The 24233-nt window shown below is 35.6% G+C and overlaps 1 protein-coding gene and 1 pseudogene across 1 annotated transcript in view; one reads left to right on the top strand and one right to left on the bottom strand.

Moving 5' to 3' along the window:
* The window catches only part of LOC145671217 (uncharacterized), a 682733-nt gene that overhangs the window by 65186 nt on the left and 593314 nt on the right, over positions 1–24233 (bottom strand). The gene's annotated exons all lie outside the window — the stretch shown is intronic.
* On the top strand, positions 6849–24227 carry LOC145671987 (NADH-ubiquinone oxidoreductase chain 5 pseudogene; annotated as a pseudogene).

The raw sequence follows: 24233 nt of genomic DNA, 5'->3' as shown, positions 1-24233 counted from the left end.
ATAGTTATAACTACGTCACTGATGGTAATGTCCGTAATATATTTTATGAAGTTCGCACGTCAAAGAGTGCTATTGTAGAAAAACTTTACAATATTTGTCTAGTTCTTACTAGTCGAAGTTAATGGATGACAGAACACACTTAGAGAACGGTAAAAGTCAATACTTTGATATATGTAGTCACGCCGGAAAAAGTTTTCCAAACTAAAGTCCAGATTTTCTGAACAGTGTATATGTACTGTGACAGTTATATGATACGCAGCGGAGAAAAATGTTTAGCTGGCTTTGTGAAGTTCGTTCGCTGGAGGTGTAGAGAAAATGCTGGCTTGAAATTTTGTTCGAAGGAAATGTACGTGTGCAGGCTGTATGGATGCTTGTTTATATGCCAGAATGCAGGTTGGTTAGGAATTATAAGAGTGAAAAAAAGACAAGGGATTGCTTGCGATTTGAATACTAAGGTAGGTACTAGATTTGGTCACTTCAAATAGTTAGCTGTATCATATGGTGTATCTTGCTTTCTTCTATTCCATGTTTTATTTCTTGTCTTTCTTTTTTGTTTGTCCGTCGTTGAAACATGAAGTGTCCGCTGCGCATGTCACACGTTCTTAGCTGGTGGTATGTTGTTTTCGTTTTTCTCTCTTCTTATCTTCTATTTCCTTCTTCCTAGCTTGTGCGTTCGTCATTGTCCTCGTATGGTATGGTTCTTCGCCATCATGATAAATTTTGATTCTGTCGATGGAGATATTCTATTCTCTGTCCCTGAAATTATGGGGCATGCCAACTTCATAGAGATTATTGTTTAGTTTTGAGATTATTGTAGCCGGTCCGCAGTATCTAACAGTCCATTGTGATGACTCTCCAATTCTTCGAAAGGGGAAGTAAATGAGTACTTTATCTCCATTGTGGAAGGTTTGTTGTTTATGTCTTTTATCAAAGTACTTCTTTTGTTGTTCGTGAGCCTTCAGTAAGTTTTGCCGGGTCTTTTCTCGAAGTTTTACGAGTTGATCTCGTTCAAGCTATAGCTGAGGGGTAGTCTGTAGTTTGCAATCGCTGATTGTCCTGGGTTCGTACCCAAACATGAGAAAGGAGCTTGATTTCTTCGTTCTTAATTGAGCGAAACTGTTGAAACTAAAAGTATTATGAGGTAATAATTTTGGCCAAGTTTCGTGATTTTACTGGACGATAAATTTTAAGAAATTCTGAAGTGTTTTGTTCATGACCTCGACTAACCTTATGTCTTGATAGTTGAAAGCAGGGCAGAACTTAAATTCGAAATTGTATATTTCCGCTAGTTATTGAAGTTTCTTCACTCTGTGCACAGGATGTCTGTCCAGATGAAGGAAAGGAAAGGCGCCGAATTTCAGAATTATTTCTTCCAATAAGAACTGTTCAATTGTGTCTGCCGTGATCACATTAACAGCCTTCGTCACTATATAACGTGTACTTGTTTCGATGGCGACTAAAATATATTTTGGTTTCCCTTCTTCGTGCGGATAAGGGCCTAAACCGTCGAACATCCATCGTTCGCCTATGAGGCCTGGTGGATGATGAAGGAGTTCTCCCTGTGGTTTTCTGGGTAGTTTTTTCAAGAGTTGGCAATCCTTACAGTTCTTGATGCTAAGTATGATTTCATGTTTGGCATGTAGTATTTGTTAAGGACAGTTTTATGTCTTTGAAAACCCAAAATGGGGCGCTGACGGGTCTTTATGAATAGACTGGAACTAATGTCCTGCCAAGCTTTTCGGTATGCATAAAAGATGAAGTAGCCCAAGTTCTGGATTTTTTTGTGTACGATACAATATGTTGTCTTTTAATCGAAAATATTTGGCTGCTCTCGTGGTGGAACTTTTTGCCGTTTCTCCCCCTTGCAAAACTGTTATTATATCAGCGTATGCGTTATCCTTACGTTGCTCTTCCCGTAAGTTCTTCAAAGATCCTGAGTATTCTATTTGGAGAACGGGTTCCTCTAGAGAATTGGATCGGTGTGCATGTAGATCTTCGATTGCCTGATGTGGGTCCATGGGTTCTGAACTATCACTGCTATTCTGATCTAAACGGCTGATGATATCAGCCGGATATTTCTTCCCTTCAATGTGGCAGATATCGAAATTATAGTCAGCTAAGAAAAGTCTATAGCGAGTGTATTTTCCTACGCTGTCCGGGTGAGTACGCAAAGAGGTAAGACATTTTGCGTCTGTAAACAATTTAAATTTACGATTAAGTAAGAAATATTTAAATTTGCGTAAAGCATATATAATAGCGTATAGTTCTTTTTGCCAGACTGAGCTCTTGGTCTCAGTTGTTATGAGACGTCTGCTACAATAGCAAACGATTCTTTCTTTGTTAGTTTTGGGGTCATAACAGGCTAATAGCCCTCCGATCTGGTGTGAGGATGCATCTGTGTAAAGCCTTATCTCTAGCTTTTCGTCGAAATGATAGAGAGAAGGTTCATTCAAAATGTCTTCTTTGAGCTTGTCAAATAACTCATCATGCTTTTCTGTCCATTTAAATTTGGCATTTTTAGCAAGAAGCTGCTGGAAAGGTTCTATCTTGGTCGTGAAGCCCTTAATATGACTTCGTAGATAAGAACATAGGCCAATAAAGCTCTTAAGTATGCGTTTGGTAGTAGGCTTTTTAAAATTCTTGATCTTCTTTGCTATTTTCGGTGAGATGCTTATCTTCTCTGAGGATACAAGGAACCCTAGTACTGGGAGCTCTCTATATAACAGGTGCGTCTTCTTGGGATTGGCTCGGAAATCGTGCTTCCGTAATTTCTGGAATAAAAGTTCCAAATCTGAGAGTTGTTTTTCCCGCGTATAAGAACCAATGACGATGTCATCTGCGAAATTGGTAATGCGTTTAGATAAGCCGTCTAATAGCTTTTTGATTACTACAGTTAAAGATTGGGAAGAGGAACAATGGCCCATTACGCATCTAAGGAATTTATAACTTTTGCGTGTATGATTTACCTCGAAAGTCATGTATTTAGTGCTTTTTGGATGCAATTTTATCTGAAAATACGATTGCGAAATATCCAAGGTTGTAATTAGGGTTTTCCCTTTTAAAACCTGCAAAACGTCCTCTGTATTTTGAAACGTTATGCTTAAATATTCGGTATAGCTATTACATGCCTCTAGATTCAACACAATCCTGAAATCTGAACTGTTTGGTTTCTTGATCGCAATTAAAGGCGAAGAATAATTACTCGTCTGTGTCTCAGTTATACTTTTGGTATCTAGCAGTTGTTGTATCTGCTTGTCAATTTGATTTCTTATTCCTAATGGAATTGGTGGGGAACGGTGATGGAATGACGTACTTTTAACTATACGTATTTTGTGTTCATATCCTCTAAAATAACATATATCTTCTGGACTGTATGAAAAAACGTCCCTGTATTTGTACAATAAATAGGTTACAGCTATTCGCTGGTACTCCGGTAAATTCGGATTTATATCAAAAGGTCAATGATAAAGGTTTTAGCGATTTTTCTTAATCTTTCCTCTATTTCTTCTTGAGTATAAAATTGGTACGCTTTCTATTCGTCTTCTATTCTAAATGAAAATTCTCCCGCGTCCTCCTCTGTATACGTCAGTGGTGTACCTTTATTTAGCGTTATTATTCGTGCCGTAGGATTGGAAATTGGTAGCGTAAGGTCGTTACTCGGTGCTTTCATGGTCATTGCCTGTAAGCCATATCGGTCTAATAATAATTGTAGTGGAGTAATATAAAATGCAGCGTCATGAATTGTTTCCCTTTGAATCGATACAGGGTAGTAGAAATGTGATTTTGCCGGAATCGTAACTTTACTGGCTGTGATGACGTTTGCATTCCTTTGCAGGTGCAAAGAGTGAGTAGCTTCTTGTGACATTTTTTTCGATTCTTGTTTTTCCATTGGGAACGTAGGTTTCCTAGGTTTTCTATATAACGATATGGTTTTATTCTCCAAGTCTATTTGAGAGAAAAGTCTTGTGAGAATGTCATTTCCAAAAATCGGATTAAAGTCACCATCTATGATGCGGAAGTAATGTGAGAAGATGGTGATGCCAATTTTAAATTTAATTAAAGCTACTTTCTTTAAAGTTAGAACTGTCTTAGCAATGCCCTTGGTACGAGTTTGAAATGATATCAATTTGCAATTTGGGGGTACGTTCCGTCTTGACCATAGACTAAGACTAGACCCACTGTCCATTATAGCTAGTAGATTGCTTGCACTTACATTAATATTGGGCAATAGTTTATTGTTTTCTATTCCCAGCTTAACCTGATCTCGGTGTTTATTATAGGTCGTCTGGGTGAAAAAATTGCCGTCCGTATCCTTAAAAGTTTCCCCTGTTGCCAACTCTTCTTGAATGTCATTATGATTTAATTGTGGTGGTGTCTGTGTGGCCGACTTTTCTGAAATGGTCCGCGAGGCTTGACTTTAGCCTGCGAGCCCATTTATGCGTTTCCCTGGTTGGAATTTTAAGGATTATTCAACATGTGGATGCTCCATGGTTGTTCTTATAACAAATTGAGCATACTGAAATTTTATCGCCTTTTACGAAATTGTTCTTTTTTCTACCACCGTTATCACCTTTATTGGTATTTTTCGCATTCGCTTTTCGTCCGCTGTTACGCCTAAAATTGGTCTTCATGGCATTCTGTGGCACCATTAATGATAGGTCGGTCATTTGATTAGCCAGTTTGGTGAGGTCCATGTGAGGAGGTTGTGAGGGCGGGTTTTGACTTTGGTGGGGGTGCGGATTTGAAACTTCAGGTGGAGAGAAAGTTGATTGTGGAGGGGAAATATTCTGCAATGGAGGTGGAGAAGGTAATGATTGCGAATAACAAGAATCAGGTTGGGTGTGATGCACAGTAGAAGTTGGCTGTGGTATATAGGTTGGCAAGTATGAATTAGGATTCGTTTGGTTATGAAAGTCGTTCACAGGAAATGTTGAGGCGCGGTTAAGTTGGTCGATTAAAGAATGAATTGCCCGTGACAATTTCACATAATTCCTCTTCTGCATGAGGTTCTGAGCATTTTCCAATTCATGAAGTCGATCCTGCAGCCGCTGGATTGTTTGAAAGGTTTCTAACGCTATCTTTTGCAGTAAATTTCTTTGTAATCTCAATGAAAGAAAATTGTTTTTCTGTTCCTCCGTAGCTTCTGTCATTAGCTGTCTGATGGCTCTTAATTCCCTTAAGAAATATGAATCGACCGATTTATTTTCGTTTTGTTGTATTTGGAAAATTTCTAATTCTGCCTTATATACTGGTAAATTTGGGCGGGACAGAGAAATTAATTTGGTTTTAAGTTGATCGTAACTTAGTGTGTCGAATTGGTTTTGATTTTGCAATGGTAAAACAAAATCGAGGGCTACGTCCTGCAGACACATTGGGAGAATTTCTTTCTTCTTTTCGGGGTTACATGCCTGAAGTATAACCAAATGATGGAACAACATGAAAAATCGATCGGGGTCGTCTGTACTGTGACCAGAATATCTGTTTAGATTAGGAACATTAACAGGTATACGGGAGCCTGATTCTGCGATATTGTTATAACGTTTTTTATATGTATTTTTCCCAGATCTACTTGTCGGCATAAATACCTGCCAGCCTAAACGAATCAAACTAACGTTATGAGTAATGAGAATGTATATGACAATACGAATACTATTTTTTATAATCCTGCTTTAGTAATATTAACACTAAAAGTTTTAAGTCTGTTTTTCCCTTAATAAAAAGAGCGTCCCGTAAGAAAGTCCTTTTATTGTCTGTAAATAGACGCCGACGCATCTACTATTAAAATTTCTTGGGTAGAGCAATAAAATGTACTCGGGATTTGGACTTTCCCTTCACCTATTTATTATAAAAAACTTCTTATTTACATAATTATAATAAGTAATTCCTCTAATATCTACTTGGGTAATATTAGAGCTCCCTCTTGGCTAAGTGGTTCGCGTACGCGCCTTCGGCGTGGGAGACCCGGGTTCGATTCCCGGCGGGAGCTCATGTGGTTCGGATTCCACGTTAATCAGTAGGTCCACGTCTCATATAGCCTCGCTGCTGAACGGGACGCTAAACTAAAATCAACTCAATTGGGTAATATTAAGAAAGGAGCCCGGTGCCCAAGCGTTGTGGGCTTTGACGTGAGGTACTCTCGGTGACCGCGCGTCATGAGAAAGAGGAAAGGATCCCGGTGACGAAGCGTCGTGAGCTTAATGATGGGTACCTCTCGGTGACCAAGCGTCATGACAAAAGTTTTAGGTGTTTCGATCAATCTGAGTAGGCGTGCAATTCCCTATTTATCCTTCGTTGATTCTCGTCATTCCGACTGTTGGCGATGGTGAGCGACTCCTCTTCGAGACCATCGTCTGTTTGTTTTTATTTACTATTAACGCATGTAGTTCACACGTGGTTATTGCATGATGTGTAGGCATGCGGAACCTAAATGGTTAAAACATATCATATTGTTTAGCTAATTTTTTATTGATTTTTTGGCATTCTTATTTGTTCATGTTTACGTGCAATTATGGACAGCGAAAATATTCCTATGCCCCGAAACTTCGGGTTTTGAAGCAGGAGAGATACTTATAATCAAATATCAATACCGATTTCATTTGCGGCGAAGTTGACAAAATCGATTTTTGACCGCTTTTTCCCAGTTTCCGACCATTGTGCGACGTGATGAAATTTCCGTTAATTTGAACACAAGTTGGCTATCCGTAGACGACTTTCGACTTCTCATATATACTTTGTGATCCTTTTAGTACTTGTAAAAATTCCAGGCGTCAGTGCATAAGGTGCAGAGCGAGTTAGACGATAACATTGGTATATGTTTCCCGCGTTTTTATATGCATTTTTGACTCAAAATGGGAGATTTATACGAAGAAGAACTGTGGAATATGCTTGATGAGCTTTCTGTGGATACTGGATTTGAAATTGAAGATTCAAATATTTACCCAGATTATGTTGCCGGCGCTTCCATACCGGGAAGTTGAGTTTTTTCTTTTAGCTTGTAGTGACTGATTAATAAGGATGACTGTAACATAATCATTTATGTGAGTTGGTGGGAAATATCTAATATTTTCTTAGGTGCAACAACCCTATTTATTTATTTACTTATATTCTTATGCATTTTCTGGCAATGGTAAGAGGACAGAAGAGAGTATGCAAAAATGGCGAACGACAAGAGAAAAATAGACCCCAGGCGGAAAATAGAAATAATTGGTCTTGCATTATATTTTTACTTTATACTTATACCTTTATGCCTTTTCAAAGTATCTAATGTTTGTATTAATGGTTTGTCACACTTGAAGGGCTGTAATGCGCCAAAAGCCACATGTGCGTATTTAAAATCAATTACATTGATTGTCAGACTTTTTTCATAAATGAAAAAGGTACATTTATAACGAAATAAAAATGTACCTAATGAGAAAACAGGTTGATAATGTTGTATTCTGTAGTACTAAGTTCATATTTCCAGAAAATAAATTTTTAATTGCTCTAACGTTTTTACACTATTTTTTATAAATATTGAAAAGTATCGCAAAACCCGCCGACTTAAGGGAAAACATCTCAGGAATGGGGTCCGACTCCAATGTGTTAATGATAAGGCATTTGGAAGTTGCCAATGGTAGAGCGTTCACCTCTGCGGCGAGGGATTTCTTATCTACATATTTCTAACCCGGAGAGTTCGTAAATCACAACATTGTGTAGGTGTTTTTTCTTGTGGTTCTCCTCTTTTGCCCATATTTTTATTCCACTAATTATTTAAAAACTATGAACTTATATTAGTCATCAATCTCATTTATCCTAACAAGCATAAACGTAGGATGCAAAACTAGGAATTTGACTTCACGTTTCTTTTCATATAATGTCAGGCTGTATGAAAACTCACTGTCAGGCTGTCCGCATATTATCCAGAAAAGAGGCACGAACCGAGACAGAGAGAGGCAGAAGAGGATGTGGAGAGAAAGACATGAATGCATTACACTCAACACACTTAATTAACCAAACCAATTGGGTGTAGAAGCTGTTTCCTCACATCAAAATAAGAATAAAAAGTTCATACGAAGCTGTGGGCAAAGTTCATAGTTTTAGACCTATGGCTATTCAAATGCATGAAAAGACTGCATTGCAATACACGTTAATTCGAAAACTAGAAACTGTGGAGTGGCTGTCATTATGAGCATAAGGAGTCACAGATACAACATTTAAAATGAATTTTTCAGCAAGCAATGATTTTGTAAGAGGTTTCCTACAGGACATAATTCCCAGACATATTCTCAACATTTTTCTCACATATGCTCTGGAGTAAAGCTGGGTCTAAAGTAATTAAAAGATAACCCTTGACAATACTGAACATGTAGTGATTCGGCAAGACGTCAGAAGTGTAACATTCCGACAATTCCACAATTCCTCGTGTTCGCAATAACGCGCAGTGTTGTATTATTTCACATTTATAAGCGTAGAGCAGCATTAATACGATGAAAGAATACACTGTAAAGTCCGTATTCCGAACACAAGAATCAATGTAACTTGTTGTCCCTAACACTTCCGATTTTGCACTGACATATTACGTGTTCACTGCTGTCACATTTTACCTTCTATTGCTTACCACTTTAATTCAGACCATATCCAGAATGTTGTTGAGGCATGACTGCAAATTATAGTATGTAAGGAATCCCTTACGCGCTCTTTGTACGTTGCTGAAATTGACAATTTTGGGATGGGTATGTGTGACTAAATTTACGCTGATAATGACCCCACTCCACAGTTTCTCACTTTCGACAACGCGTGGTGCACTATCACGCTTTTGAACGACCTTAAATCTAAAAATATACACCTTTGGCACAAAGTCTATTTCAACTTTGTTCTTTTCCTGATGTGAGGAATCACCTCTTACAGTTCGTCCGTAGTCTATAGTTCATTATCACCCTGTATCAAACGGTTTTGAAAAACGCTTTATCAGGCTTGCGCCCTTACTGGAGGTATCTTTATGATTTTGTTTACAACCTGAGTATGTTTTAGTGGATAATGGTGGTGTAATAAATGAATAAATTGAAGGAAAAAGCACTTTGAGTCCATGTGACATTTTGGATGAAAACGGACAGACATGATGACATAATGGTGTGTTCATAACTCACTATGAGCTATTAAACGGTGTTGTATTTGAAATTTCTTTACATTTTCGTATTTAGTCGTTGTTTCCTGTGGAAGGCGGATTATATACTATATCTATATGAGAAAGAGCACCGAAAGTAACATATCGCTTATTACCTTACGGTTGTATTGGGAATATCGGACTTATAATAGTACTCGAGACACATTGGCGAGATTATATCTAGTTATTTATGATTGTGAAATTTACTTTTGTAGTACATATTGAAACTTGTTACTGCAATCTTTGTTAGTTGTCGTTAAAAAGAAGAAAAGATAAATAAAACTACGTACTTGCAAAAGCATCTTTTAAACGTAGTATCTTCTTCCTCACCTACACAGTGACAGCGGGACATGAATGATGAAATGGTTACATGAAAATATATATTTGTTGTTGTGTTTCCCGTAGTCATTAGTGTTTTCGGTATCGCACATATACTCAGATGTATACTTTTGCACGCGCCAGGGTGTCCATGTCTCCCCTTTCCCCTTGAGGGATGTATCGATGTTATTTGTTACAATATTTACCTGAATAAACACACAATCTCACTCCTTTTCACTTCTGACTATGTGCCTCTTTTATGCTTGCAATAGTAAACTTAAAAGTACCTCCGACCCCTACCTCTCGCCTTTTCTCCCAAGTTGTGGAATGAACAACGAAAGACACGCACTATTCTTCCCTCTTGTGTTGATAACTTTTTTCACTGTTTAACGTGTTTAGTCCGTAACGAATGCAATATCTAGAGGTTTCATGTATGAATGCAAAGAAATAAAATAATTTTCCTCCATAACATTATTTATTCCACTTTGAGCTTATGTGTATATTTGGCGGAAAATAATGTCATATTAATATTGGTAGGCAAATTAATATTACGTCATTAATATTATAACATACTAATATTGTAGAGAATTTGAGTTGATTCTACGTTCTTGAGTATTCTAATTGTAGTGTGTATTTCTTGTAATTGTGTTAATAACAAGAAACATTCATTGAGACTTTAATAAACTGATTGATTAATTATTTGAATATTATACGAAAAAGGCAATAGTGTTTCACTCCGAGCGCGAAGCGTCTTTTTTGGGAGGGGTGCAAAATTATGGAGGTGATGGACACGCGTCTCAGGCGAACCGGTAAAATAAGAGCGGTTTCCGAGCGTTGTCTTCGCGGCTTGGACCAGGACTACAAACTGCGCATTCTCCTTTGGTAAAATTTCTTGTATACAGGATAGATTATGATAATTAATTACACTAATTGTAAGTTAACGATTTTAGTTTTTCTTATGAATTTGACGTGTTCTAACCTTTCATTGAATCGCAATTTGTCATTGTTCGAAGTAACTGTTTTATACATCTTCATTCAAAGAAACGAAACGTTAAGAAATTTGTTCCGAGTTTAAAGTTTAGTGCTGAAGCTGTGTAAGACATGGAATTACAGTTTACGTGGAAAGTAAAGTATCATTATGCTTTGAAACTTTTCAGTACTCTCCCACCATGAATTAAATCCGGTATCCTATGTTCAAAGGCACGTGCGATAGTTAGTAAACTATGAAGTACAGTGTAGAAATTTATTAATTGTCCTTTAATGTCCGCTTTCGGTATCGCGAATATGTAAAACAAAATTTATTGCCTGTTGATGCATCCATTTTAGCAGCAAGGCTATGTGAGAAGTGGGCCTACAGCAAACCGTAAGATTTGAGACATAAAAACTAGCACTGGGAATTGAACTTGGGTGTCCACCGCTCAAAACTTTTCGTTTTTCCGGATCGCATCATGCTCACAATTGTAAGTTCACAGTAAATATTCTTGTAAGCTTGGAAGAAATGTTAATTGTGGTTTTCGCCTTATGACCAATGGTTGGTTGTTTCCTGGAATAAATAGTTTTATTCGTTCGAAATTATCTTATTCTAAGTAAATTGCTCGTAAGTGGAGGGAAGGGGGAAACTGTTGTTTTACTGTGGATGCTTCAGAGAGGACTTCGTTTATGGGACGTGCGCCTCTCCGAGGCAGAGAACGAAATGTTTGCTCATTAACGCTGTAAGGATGTGTTGAATATTTTTCTCTAAACAAGCATGGAAATATTAATTTTCAAAACTTGATGCACTCGCGAACTATTTCAAACTGCACAGGATTTGAAAGTACTATATGAAAGCCGGAAGTATGAACTCTTGAAAGACAAAATTAGAAATTTTATATGAAATTACTATGAAAGTTTTAATCAAATTATATATATATATATATATATATATATATATATATATATATATATATACAGTGTGTAACAAAAGATCGGGACAATGGAATATCTCGAGAAATACACTTGAGATTCAAAAGCCATGAAAAACGTATCAAATATTTTAAAAAGATCTATTCAACTAACATAAAATGAAGTTGCCCTCCCCTCCCTCACGGGGGAGGAGCGGAAACTTTAAAATTTTAAATAGAAATATATTTTTATTGCACATTCGGATTCTACGACCAAAAATAAGCAACTTTTGCTGGAAGTACTTTTTCGTTATCTTTCTAGATGGCACTGCAATCGCAAAAAAGAATATCATCGAACCGACGTCCCCTAGCTTTGCGATCTGAAATATTTCCGAAATGGAAAAAATTATTACAAATCTGGTTACGCAAGAACGTACCCATGTCAGGGGCCTATAAAATTCTGTGAACAAGTCCCCCCAGGGCTCCCATCATAGGGCCTCAGATGCCAACTTGATAATTTCAAATGGAAATCCCCTATTTTTATTGCAGATCCGGATTCTGCGACCGAAACTAAGCAACTTTTACTTGAAGCTATTCTTCGTTATTCCACTACATGGCTCTGTAATCACAAAAAAATGAATATCATCGTACCGACGTCCCCTAACTGTGCGACCTGTAATATTTCCGAAATGACAGAAAGTGTGACAAATTAGTTGTGCAACAAAGTACTCATGTCAAGGACCTATAGAATTCTGTGCTCTAGGGATCCCATCATTGGGCCTCAGGGAACAACTTGAAAATTTGAAATGGAAACCCCCTTCTTTATTGCAGATTCTAATTCTCGATTGAAAATAAGCAAATTTTACTTGAAGCACTTTTTCGTTATTCTGCTAGATGGCTCTATAATAGCAAAAAATGAATATTATCGTATGCACGTACGTCACCTAAGGCTGATGATACCTCGAGAAATACTTTGCAATTTTAAAATTGTTCAATAATTTTAAAAGATCTATTCAACTAACATGAAATGAAGTTGCCCTTATCTCCTCAAAATTTCAAATGTAAACCCTTTACCTTAAGGCTGATTTGAATTCTGCGACCAAAAATACGCGTTTTACTTTAAGTGTTTTTTTTCGTTATCCTCCTAGATAATACATAAGTCGCAATAATAATAATTTAATAATATCATTGTACGTCACCTGAGGTTGATAAATGAAAAGCTGGTTCAAGAACTGGATATGCAGTATGATGTTGTTGCTAAGACTTGCAAACAAATAAAGTTATGAACATGTTTGTAATAATATTCTTCAAGAACTGAGATTTTTCTGTGAGTTTGTGGACACTATGAAAGTTGATTAACGCCAGCTCTCTGTTGGGACATGATGTTTCAATTAATAATCGGGCATAGTGTAAAAAGACAATTAAGTCATTTTTGTCATGTTTATGTAGATATTATAATGACGATTTGATTTGAATATAGACCATGTGATTTTACCTGAGAGGTAAAAGTGAAACTGAACACGTAATATTGATCGGTGAATATATTAAAGTTTAAAATGAAACTATCAGTTTGTTGTTATGGTTATGTAGATGTGCATAATTACGATTTGATTTGAAATTGCATGTAATTCCATCTGAGAAGTGAAAGTAGTAGAACATCAATTAAAGTTTAAAATGAAACTTTCAGTTTGTTGTTATGGTTATGTAGATTTGCATAATTACGATTTGATTTGAAACTACATGTAATTCCATCTGAAAAGTGAAAGTAAATATGAATATGTAAAGTTGATCAATAAAACAATTAGTCATTAGAAAAGAGAGCAAATGTGCTTTTATAAAATTAGTGGAATAAATAACATTTGACCAGAAGACATACATATGTGTCATCCCTATTGCATGTTCTATAAGTACTTATCGTTGGTCGTAAATTACGATCCAGTAACGTAGAAGCTATTAGATATTGGTAGCAGTAATCATTGTTGCAGAAAATCTCTGAACACTCAAGATGTATTTCAACTGCTTTGTATTAGAGCTCTCAAAGTAAAGTTGTAACGCTCTCGATAATACAAGGATGGGGCAATCGCGAAAGGTCATGTGCAGAATTTAACGAAAAAATTTAGCGTTCCACACAATCCCATTTCGAGATCTACTGTCGAGTGCATTGTAAGACGCGTCGAGGAAATTGTAACTATAAAAGAGTTTAACATTTCTGGTCGACCGAAATCGGCGAGAAACAGCTTATGTTGCACTCATCTGTTGAAAATACTCACCGTAGCATTCATATAGGTGTTGAACAGCATGAGATTAGTCACATGTCTGCGAAAAGAATGTTGAAAAATATAAAGTTCCGCCCGTACAAGATTCATCTGATATATCAGCTGAATGAAGATGTCTTTGACCACCATGTAGAATTTTCTGAAGATATGATGATCCACTACCACCATTGTATTTTCTGATGAAGCTATGTTCCACCTAATTGGTTACATTAACAGATATAATTGTAGGTTTCGATTTAACAGCAAGCTCATTGGTCCTTTCAAACACACTCTAAATCCTGAAAACTTGAATATCTGAGAAGCAGTGCTAAATAATACAATAACTGTTCCCCTTTTTATTAATGACAATTTGATTTTTTAACTGTGTGAGGAGATGCTTCGAAATCAAGTAGTTCCATCAATGAGACACTGTAGAAGACAATTTTGCCCACAGCTGGTTCCAGCAAGATGGTGCAAGACCACACTACATTATAAATATGCGACAATTTCTTATCACGGAATTTCCTAAACAACGGATTGGCAGAAGAGGCGAGGATGAGTGGCCCGCTCGTTCTCTGTTACTCTGATTTATCGTAACTAGAACATTTTTTCTGGGGTTTTCTAAAAGTCCGAGTATAGCAAACAATGCCAACCAGTTTGGATATTATTCGTCAAAGGATTATTGATGAAGTTGCACTTATTGAACTGAACGTCATCAGGAATGCAGTGTTTATCCTTTACCATCGAATTGCTCACTTTCAGACCAAGAAAAGTACGCAGTTTGAGCACATGCTGTGAAACATCAGTTACATTTTGTTCACCTGCAAATTCTAAACAACAAAGTCGTGAGAGGCAAGGGAACTCACGATAATCAAGTTCTTCGAGAAAAACGGGAAGACAGTACGTGGGTTGTAAAGCAGATGTGTAGTTACGCATTCCGCAACTAGCGTAACAGTAGATTAAAATAGCAGGAAACGAAGACAGGACAACGTTCTTTACTATCGAATTTCATGTGAAACGGACTGTAGTTAGCGTTCAACGAAGTTAGGGTTATGTTAAATGCAAGTGTATCAGCCACACTTCCCTAAGAATTTAAGTGAACTTTGAGAACGCATTTAAAAAGCAGGTGGATCTACTGACTCTGGGATGTATGAAAGAGTGTGTTAAGAATTAGACTATCAGACTGATGTATGTTGAATAACAAATGGCACTCGTCTTGAGCATCTTTGACAAGTAACATAGCACACATGTGTTTATAAACAAAAAACTTCTTGAGTTTTCTCTCATTTAATATAAGCTACATGTCATTGTGAGTAAATAAACGTTAGTTATTAACCTGTGAAATGGAGAAGATTATTTACAATAGACTTGTATATCAATTGAATTTCTTTGGGCTTTATCCACGCTTTATAAATTTGTTCTCCTGTGGAATCTCCGTCACTTTTGTGCTTTTTCGTACTAGTGTGAAATAATGATTTCATTTAATCTGTCCGTGTCACGTGATATTTATCGAACATCTGCTCTACTTGATCTTTACAATTCAAGGGAAGATGTGTCTTGTAAAGCACAAACACTTTCCATATCGTAAACGTTTACAATGGTCAAATAAAAATGTAAATGAAAGCAATTTTGTTTTATGCTAAGCCTTTTTAAAATATTGGTAACGTATTTCATGCTTTTTAGTTGCACGTGTATTTCTCGAAATATTTAGGTTATTATCAATCCCAGGTAAAGTACATGATATTTCTTTTTTCGTGATTACAGCGTCACCTAGGTAGATAACGAAAAGTACTTTAAATAAAATCTACGTACTTTCGGTCGGAAAATCAAAATCTGCAATAAAAATTGTGGGTTTCCATCTGAAATTTTCAAGTTGGCGCCTGGGTCTTATGATGGGACCTCTGGGGGCAAATGTTCACATGATTTTATAGGCCTCTGACATGGGTACATTCTTGCGTCACTAGGTTTGTCATATTGTTTGTCATTTCGAAAATATTTTAGGTTTCAAAGCTAGCAGACGTCGCGTCGGTACGATGATATTCATTTTTGGCGATTACAGCGCCATCTAGAAAGATAACGAAAAAGTATTTCCAAAAGTTGCTTATTTTTGGTCGCAAAATCCGAATCTGCCATAAAAATAGGGGATTTCCATTTAAAATTTACAAGTCAACCCCTGGGACCCTATGATGGGACCCTGGGGGCACTTGTTGTTTACAGAATTTTATAGTCCCCTGACATGGTTACGTTCTTGCGTAACTAGATTTCCTTTCTTTTGTCATTTCGGAAATATTTTAGATCGCAAAGGTAGGGGACGTCTGTTCGATGATATTCACTTTTTGCGATTACAGAGCCATCAAGTAGAATAACGAAGAAGTGCATCAAGTAAAAGATGCTTAGTTTCGGTCGAGGAATCCGAATCTGCAATAAAAATAGGGAGTTTCCATTGAAATTTTCAAGTTGGCCCCTGTGACCATATGATGGGTCCCCTGGGGGCACTTGTTGTTTACAGAATTTTATAGGCCCCTAACATGGGTACGTTCTTGCGTAACCAGATTTGTCACTCTTTCATTTCGGAAATATTTCAGATCGCAAAGCTAGGGGGCGGCGGTTCTATGATATTCTTTTTTTGCGATTACAGCGCCATGTAGAAAGATGATGAAAAAGTACTTCCAGCCAAAGTTGCTTGTTTTCGGTCGCAGAATCCGAATCTACAATAAAAATAGAGTTTCTATTCAAAATTTTTAATTTTCCCCTCCTCCCCCGTTAGGGAGGGGGAGGGCAACTTCATTTTATGTTAGTTGAATAGACCTTTTTAAAATATTGTATACGTGTTTCGCGGTTCTTAAATCTCAAGTGTATTTCTCGAGATACTCTACTGTCCCTACCTTTTTGTTACAGACTGTATATGTATACATATAAAATTCGCGTTGTGTGGAGCATGGGGCAGCGCGCTCTCAGTCACTCACACAAGCACATACAATGAGTGTTATTTAAATGAACACATTTCATAAATGATGTGTGACATCACATATAGGATGAACTATGTTGGAGTTTTGTTTTAAAGTGCTTTCCTACTCATCACTACATGGGTGTTCGACATGCATGAAAACGTACTCTCTCGTGAGCAGCTCCTGTGTAATGATTCCTAGCAACGGGGGCATCAGATGTCGGGTCACTGGCATCTACTAAGCAAGAAAGGCATATGTGCTTTTAGAAAGAAGAGAAAATGGCAGACTATAATAGATTTCAGATAAAGACAACTAATTCGCTCGAATGCTTTATACCCATACTCGCTTAGAGTTAATCCTTGGGTCATATTCACTATTGAGGCGGTAATAATATTCTAGCAGAGTAAGAAATGGTAATTCATATGAAGCTTGTTTTTGGATCTGGTAGTGAAATTATGTTCGGAAGTAGAAGGGGGTCAATAATTATTATAAGAATTAAGAGGGATGGAACTAGGAAAATTAGTAGGAAAAGGTTAGGTGTTAAAGTAAATATTTCATTTGATGCTAGTCTTGTAACATAAATAAATAAAACTAATATACCTCCTAGAAAAACTAAGAAGAGAATATAAGAAAATCAAGGAGATTCTCTTATAAATGAAATAGTTAAGCAGGTAGTAATAGTGTTGACAATAAGCATTAGTCCTATTGATAGGGGGTGAGATATTTGAATTAGAATGAATCTTAAAACTACTAAAATTATAAGTAATATTCAGGTTATTTTAATTTCAAGAGGTAGTTTATTAAAATATTAGTTTTGGGGACTAAAGATAAGTTTATACTTTCTCTTGATGCTTTTAGAATTTTATTCATTAATGGTTTACAAGACCAACGTTTTAATTAAACTATAAAAGCTTATGAAAATATTATTTATTTTGTTTTCTTGTTTTCTAGTTATTTTAGGAATAGCTTGTTTTGTTATTCAGCGTAAGCATTTACTGATGGTTTTATTAAGACTTAAATTCATTGTGTTGATAAGTTTTTTTTACTTTTATCTTATTCTTTAGGTAGTTTGTATGTTGAAAACTATTTTTGTTTATTATTTCTAACTTTTAGTGTTTGCGAGGGTAGCTTAGGCTTGTCAATTTTAGTGTCTATTGTCCGAACTCATGGAGGTGATTACTTGAATTCTTTAGTTGTATTACGATGTTAAAATATTTAATATTTATGTTGTTTTTAATACCTTTAGGCTTTAATTTTAAATTATGGTGAGCTGTTCAGTTTTGTCTTATTAGAGTTTGTTTTTTATTTATAATAAGAAATAGTATAGGGTTGGTTCCTTGGGAGGTAGGTTATTATTTGTGGAGAGATAGTTTGAGATATTCGTTGATTTTATTAAGTATTTGAATTGTTATTCTTATAATTATGGCTAGAGAAGGTGTGTTGAGAAGTTCATTTTATAGTACGAGTTTTATTATTACTTGTATTACTCTACTTGAGATTTTCTTCTTCTAGATTGTTTATGTTTTATTTATTTATTTATTTATTTATTTATTTATTTATTTTTTGAGGTCTCATTAATTCCTGCATTATTTTTAATTTTGGGTTGAGGTTATCAACCCGAACGAGTGCAGGCAGGGATATACTTGTTGTTTTATACCTTGTTTGCTTCGCTGCCACTTTTGATTGGTATTTTTTATTTGGAATATGTTAAGGGTACCTTATTGATGATTAATATGAGAAGTGTAATGGATTTAGGAATTACATATTATATATGATATTTTGCTTTAGTTGTTGCTTTTTTAATTTTAATGCCTATATTTCTAGTTCATCTTTGGTTACCTAAGGCACATGTTGAAGCACCCGTAAGTGGTTCAATAATTTTGGCGGGAGTTTTATTGAAGCTAGGGGGTATGGACTATTACGTATTATATATTTTATAGAAAATGTAGCTGTAAATATAAATTTAATTTGATTTGGTATTAGAGTTGTAGGTATTTGATCAGTTAGATTAGTATGCTTACGACAAGTTGATGTGAAATCTTTAATTGCTTACTCTTCTGTTGCTCACATAGGCTTAGTGTTGATGGGCCTACTAACGATGGGATTATGGGGATTTAGAGGTGCCCTTACATTAATAATTGCCCACGGTCTATGTTCTTCAGGATTATTTTGCCTTGCAAATATTTCTTATGAACGTTTAGGAAGTCGAAGACTGTTAATTAATCGAGGAATGTTATCTTTTATGCCAAGCCTAGGGCTGTGATGATTTTTACTAAGAATTACTAATATAGCTGCGCCGCCAACATTAAATTTATTAGGGGAAATTAGTCTGTTAAATAGAATTGTTGGTTGATCTTGGTTGAGCATATTAGGCTTAGCTTTACTTTCTCTTTTTAGAGCTGCTTATAGATTGTATTTATATTCATATACTCAACATGGAATGCCTTATTCTAATTTATATTCTTGTTGGGACGGAAGTGTGCGAGAATATTTATTACTGATATTACACTGATTGCCTTTAAATTTATTGATCTTTTTTGCGGGGCCGAGATTCTTATGATTATAGTTGCTTGAGTAGTTTAGAATAAAATTTTAGTTTGTGGAACTAAAGAAGGTTTATTTACCCTTAAACCATCCATGGTTTGACCTTTTTCAATTTGTGTGACTAGATTTGCCTTTTTAAATAGAATAAGTGTCTTTTTATTCATAATAGGCTTGAGTTTTTTAATCAATAGATATAGTGTATTTATTGAGTGAGAAGTTATTTCTTTTAATAGAAATAAAATTATTATAACTCTTCTATTTGATTGAATATCATTTATATTTATAAGATTTGTACTTTATATTTCTAGAATGGTAATTTATATATAGGATCTGAACGATATCTTAATCGGTTTATTATACTTGTATTAATATTTGTTCTTTGGATAGTTTTATTGATTGTTTTTCCTAAATTAATTAGAATCGTCCTCGGGTGAGATGGGTTAGGATTAGTATCATATTGTTTGGTTATTTATTATGAAAATGTGCGGTCTTATAATGTTGGTATGTTAACCGCCCTTTCTAATCGTATTGGAGACGTAGAAATTTTATTAGCTATTGCTTGAATATTGAATTATGGAAGTTGAAATTATGTCTTTTATTTGCATAGAGTTTTATATAATAATAAGATAGTAATTATTTCTAGCTTGATTATTTTGGCAGCAATAACAAAAAGTGCACAAATTCCTTTTTCTGCATGATTGCCAGCGGCAATAGCTGTTCCTACACCAGTATCAGCATTAGTTCACTCTTCCACACTTGTGATTGCTGGAGTTTACTTGCTAATTCGTTTTAGAGACGTTTTATTGAGTGTTTATGCGGGAGATGTGTTACTTTTATTGTCAGGATTGACAATATTTATAGCTGGTATTGGTGCTAATTATGAATATGATTTGAAGAAGATTATTGGTTTATCTACTTTAAGTCAGCTTGGTCTTATAATAATAATTTTGTCTATGGGATTTCCTGTATTAGCTTTTTTTCATCTATTGACGCATGCTTTATTTAAGGCATTACTTTTTTTATGCGCAGGAGCAATTATTCATGGTGTGGGAGATTCACAAGATATTCGTAGAATGGGAGCACTTGTAAGTCAGATGCCTCTTACTTTGTCCTGTTTAAATGTAGCTAACTTGGCTTTATGTGGAATACCATTTTTAGCTGGGTTTTATTCTAAGGACTTAATTTTGGAGGTTTCTTCTTTGTCTTTAATTAATGTAGTCAGCTTTTTCTTATTATTTTTTTCTACGGGCCTAACTGTATGTTATTCAGTACGTTTAAGATTTTATTTAACAGGTAAGGGCTTTGGGGGTACTAATATTCATTCTATTAATGATAATGAAGGCTGGACTATATGTAAGGGAATATTAGGATTAGTAGTGATGGCAATTTTAGGGGGTGCAACATTGAGTTGATTGATTTTTCCTACTGTTAATTGTGTTGTTTTACCCTTACACCTAAACATAGGTGCGCTACTTGTAAGTGTAGTAGGCTTGTGGGTTGGGATTTTATTATCAAGTTATTCTATTAGGCAGTCTTTAATGTGTGTGAAGTTTTATTTTAGCTCTACAATGATAGTAAGTATATTATTTTTACCTTACTTATCAACAAATTATATTATTAAATTACCTTTATATGTAGGGAGTGCATATTATAATAATATTGATCAAGGGTGGAGAGAATGCCTCGGTGCTCAAGGCATGTATAGTAGTTTTAAGGATGGTTCAATATTAATTCAACAATCGCAGGACAATTTATTTAAAATGTATTTATTAATTTTTTTTAATCTTTACAATTTTCCTTTGTTTCTTTATATTTGTGTATTTAGGTAGCTTATACTGAAAGCATAGTATTGAAGATACTAAGAAGAAATTATATTCCCTAAATAATACTCCCTGAGAAGAGCACTCTCTTTTTTACCTCGAAAAGATAATGTAATATTTATACTAAGGGGGTTATAGTCATTTTGTATTAAGAGATGTTAACGGTCTAATCCGCTAAAGATAAAAATTAGCAGCTTCTTCTTGATTATTCACATCTCCTTAGTTGGGGCGTGGAATCCCAATAATATCATTAACAGTGAAATGCCTCTTTTTTGGCTTCAACTAACAAGTAGGGGCCAAAAGACCAAAGGCTCAGGTCGAAACTGAGTGCAATTGTTTGCTTCCTACTTATGAGATAAGTTGACAGCAACACCTTTTGAATGCAAACCAAATATTATATTTAACTATTATCCCGTTTCATTTAGTCAGCTCATGTTAGGGACCCTTGATTTCATTCATGATAAAGACCTATTAGGAGAATTACTAAGAATGTTAGTCTGACGAGAGATCAGGATAGTGTATTAGTGTTGTTAATAGTGATTGTTATTGGGAGTAGAAGGGCAATTTCTATGTCGAAGATAAGGAAAATTATGGCAATGAGGAAGAATCGTAGAGAGAAGGGAATTCGGGCCAATGATTTAGGGTCGAATCCACACTCAAAGGGGGAATTTTTTTTCTCGATCATTAATAACTTTCTTGGAAAGAAGGGTTGAAATAGCTATAACGATTAAGCAAATAATAATAGTTAATAGACCAGTTGTTAAAACTGTATTAATTGCCTATTTCATTTAAGTGATCCTTTTGATTGGAAGTCAAATATACTATATATATTAAATAGGCTAGCCTCCTCATCAATAAATAGAAATACAAAGGAATAATCATACTACATCTACAAAATGTCAATATGAGGCAGCGGCTTCAAATCCAAAATGGTGGGTAGGAGAAAAATGCGATAAAAGGTGACGTAATAAACAAGTGGCTAGGAATGTGGAACCAATAATAACGTGAAGGCCATGGAAGCCTGTTGCTATGAAGAATGCTGAGCCATAGACAGCATCTGCGATGGTGAATGGGACTTCATAATATTCGTATGCTTGTAGGGCAGTAAAGTATAGGCCTAGGAGGATTGTGAGCAGTAGGCCTTGTGTGGCTTGAGTGTAGTTACCCTCTATTAGTCTGTGATGAGCTCATGTTACAGTAACTCCTGAGGCCAGTAGAATTGCAGTATTAGGAAGGGGAATGTGTATCGGGTTGAATGGTACAATGTCTGCTGGAGGACAGAAAGATCCAATTTCTACTGTTGGTGCTAGTCTACTAACAGTTATGGAAGAAGGCCCAGAAAAATGAAACAAAAAAGAATACTTCAGAAATAATAAATAAAATTATGCCTCACCGAAGACCTAATGTAACTTGTATAGTGTGTAATCCTTGATATGTTCCTTCTCGAGTTACATCTCGTCATCATTGAATTATAGTTAGTAATGTGATTAGTATGCCTAGGAAGAATAGAGAAGGGTCATATTGGTGGAATCACTTAGTGACACCTGTAGTTATAATTAAGGCTCCTAGGGCCCCAGTAAGTGGTCAGGGGCTTTGATCGACAAGGTGGTAGGGATGATTTTGTGGTGCTGACATAAGTAACTTCTCTTGAATATAGTGTAACTAGGACTGCAAATACGTATGATTGAATTACTGCGACAGCAGATTCTAATATTAGGAGGGTAATTTGTCCAATTATTAGTAATGAAAGTATGGAGATGGATAAGGAAGGGCCTGTATTACCTAGTAAGGTTAAGAGGAGATGACCTGCAATTATGTTTGCTATTAGTCGAACAGCTAGAGTTCCAGGCCGAATGATGTTACTAATTATTTCAATGCACACTATGAATGGATGAGAGGGGCTGGATTTAAAGAAGGAAGGGCAAATATATGTTGAGTGTGATTGATTCAGCCGTAGATTATGAAGCTCATTCAAAGGGGGAGGGCGAGAGTTAGTGAAAAGGTTAGGTGGCTAGAGCTGGTAAATACATAAGGGAATATACCTATAAAATTATTAAACAGGATGAAGGAGAATAAGGAAATAAATAGGAAGGTTCTTCCTTGATGGCTAGTGGGACCGAGAATAGTTTTGAATTCCTTATGAAGAGTTAGGGTAATTTTATTTCATAAAATGTTTGGTCGTCCTGGTAAGAATCAGAATGGAATTGGAATAATTAGAAGTCCAATTACTGTTCTAAGTCAGTTAAATGATATGTTTATAATTGAAGTAGAGGGATCAAAGGTTGAAAAAAGGTTTGTTATCACTTTCAATTTATGGTTGTTTTCTTAATATTAGTGCTGTCTAAAGAAGGATCAGGTGTATTTGAATTAAAATATATAATAGATGCAAATAGAAGGTAGCATAGAGAGAATATAATAAATAGTATGAGTCATTTTAGGGGGGATATTTGTAGGATAGAAAAATACTATTGAGTAGTAATTTAAGCTTGACATGCTTACGTTATAATTTAACTAATTTTTCCATTGGAAGTAATTGTTATTTTACTATCTTTTGGTTTAAGAGACCATTGCTTACTTTCAGCCATCCAATGAAAGTTCTTGTATTATTTTTGTTATTCAGTTAATAAATACTGAATGAGGGCAGGCCTCAACAACAATTGGTATAAAACTGTGATTTGCACCACAAATTTCTGAACACTGGCCGAAGAATAGGCCTGTACGTGTAATATTAGCTGCTACTTGATTTAAACGTCCTGGAGTAGCATCTGCTTTAATACCAAAGGCGATCATAGCTCATGAGTGAAGAACATCAGCAGCGGTAATTAGGATACGGATGTCAATATTAATAGGCAATACAATACGATTGTCTACATCTAGTAGACGAAATGAATTAGGATTTATTTCATTGATAGGGATTATATAAGAATCAAATTCTGTTAAAGAGAAGTCAGAGTATTCATAACTTCAGTATCATTGATGCCCAATTGTTTTAAGAGTGATTGCTGGTTGATGAATTTCGTCTAGTAAGTATAGGAGTCGTAAGGATGGGAGAGCAAAAAAGATTAGTGTAATAGCAGGCAGGATTGTTCAAATAGTCTCTAGGGTTTGTCCTTCTAATAAGTTGCGGTTAATATATGTGTTTGGTAGAAGAGAGGCTAGTAAATAACCTACAAGAACTGTAATTATATTTACAATGAGTATTGTATGATCATGAAGAAATACTATTTGTTCTATTACAGGGGATGCAGCATCTTGAAGACCTAGCTGATTTCAAATGGCCATTTCTAAGGAAGATGATTATTCTTATATTTGGGGCTTAGGCCCAA

Source organism: Thermobia domestica, chromosome 15 (genome assembly GCF_964235325.1).
Source record: "Thermobia domestica chromosome 15, izTheDome1.hap1.1, whole genome shotgun sequence".
Classification (NCBI taxonomy): domain Eukaryota; kingdom Metazoa; phylum Arthropoda; class Insecta; order Zygentoma; family Lepismatidae; genus Thermobia; species Thermobia domestica.
Note: the sequence above shows the minus strand (reverse complement) of the source record. Positions and strands in the feature narration are given on the sequence as shown.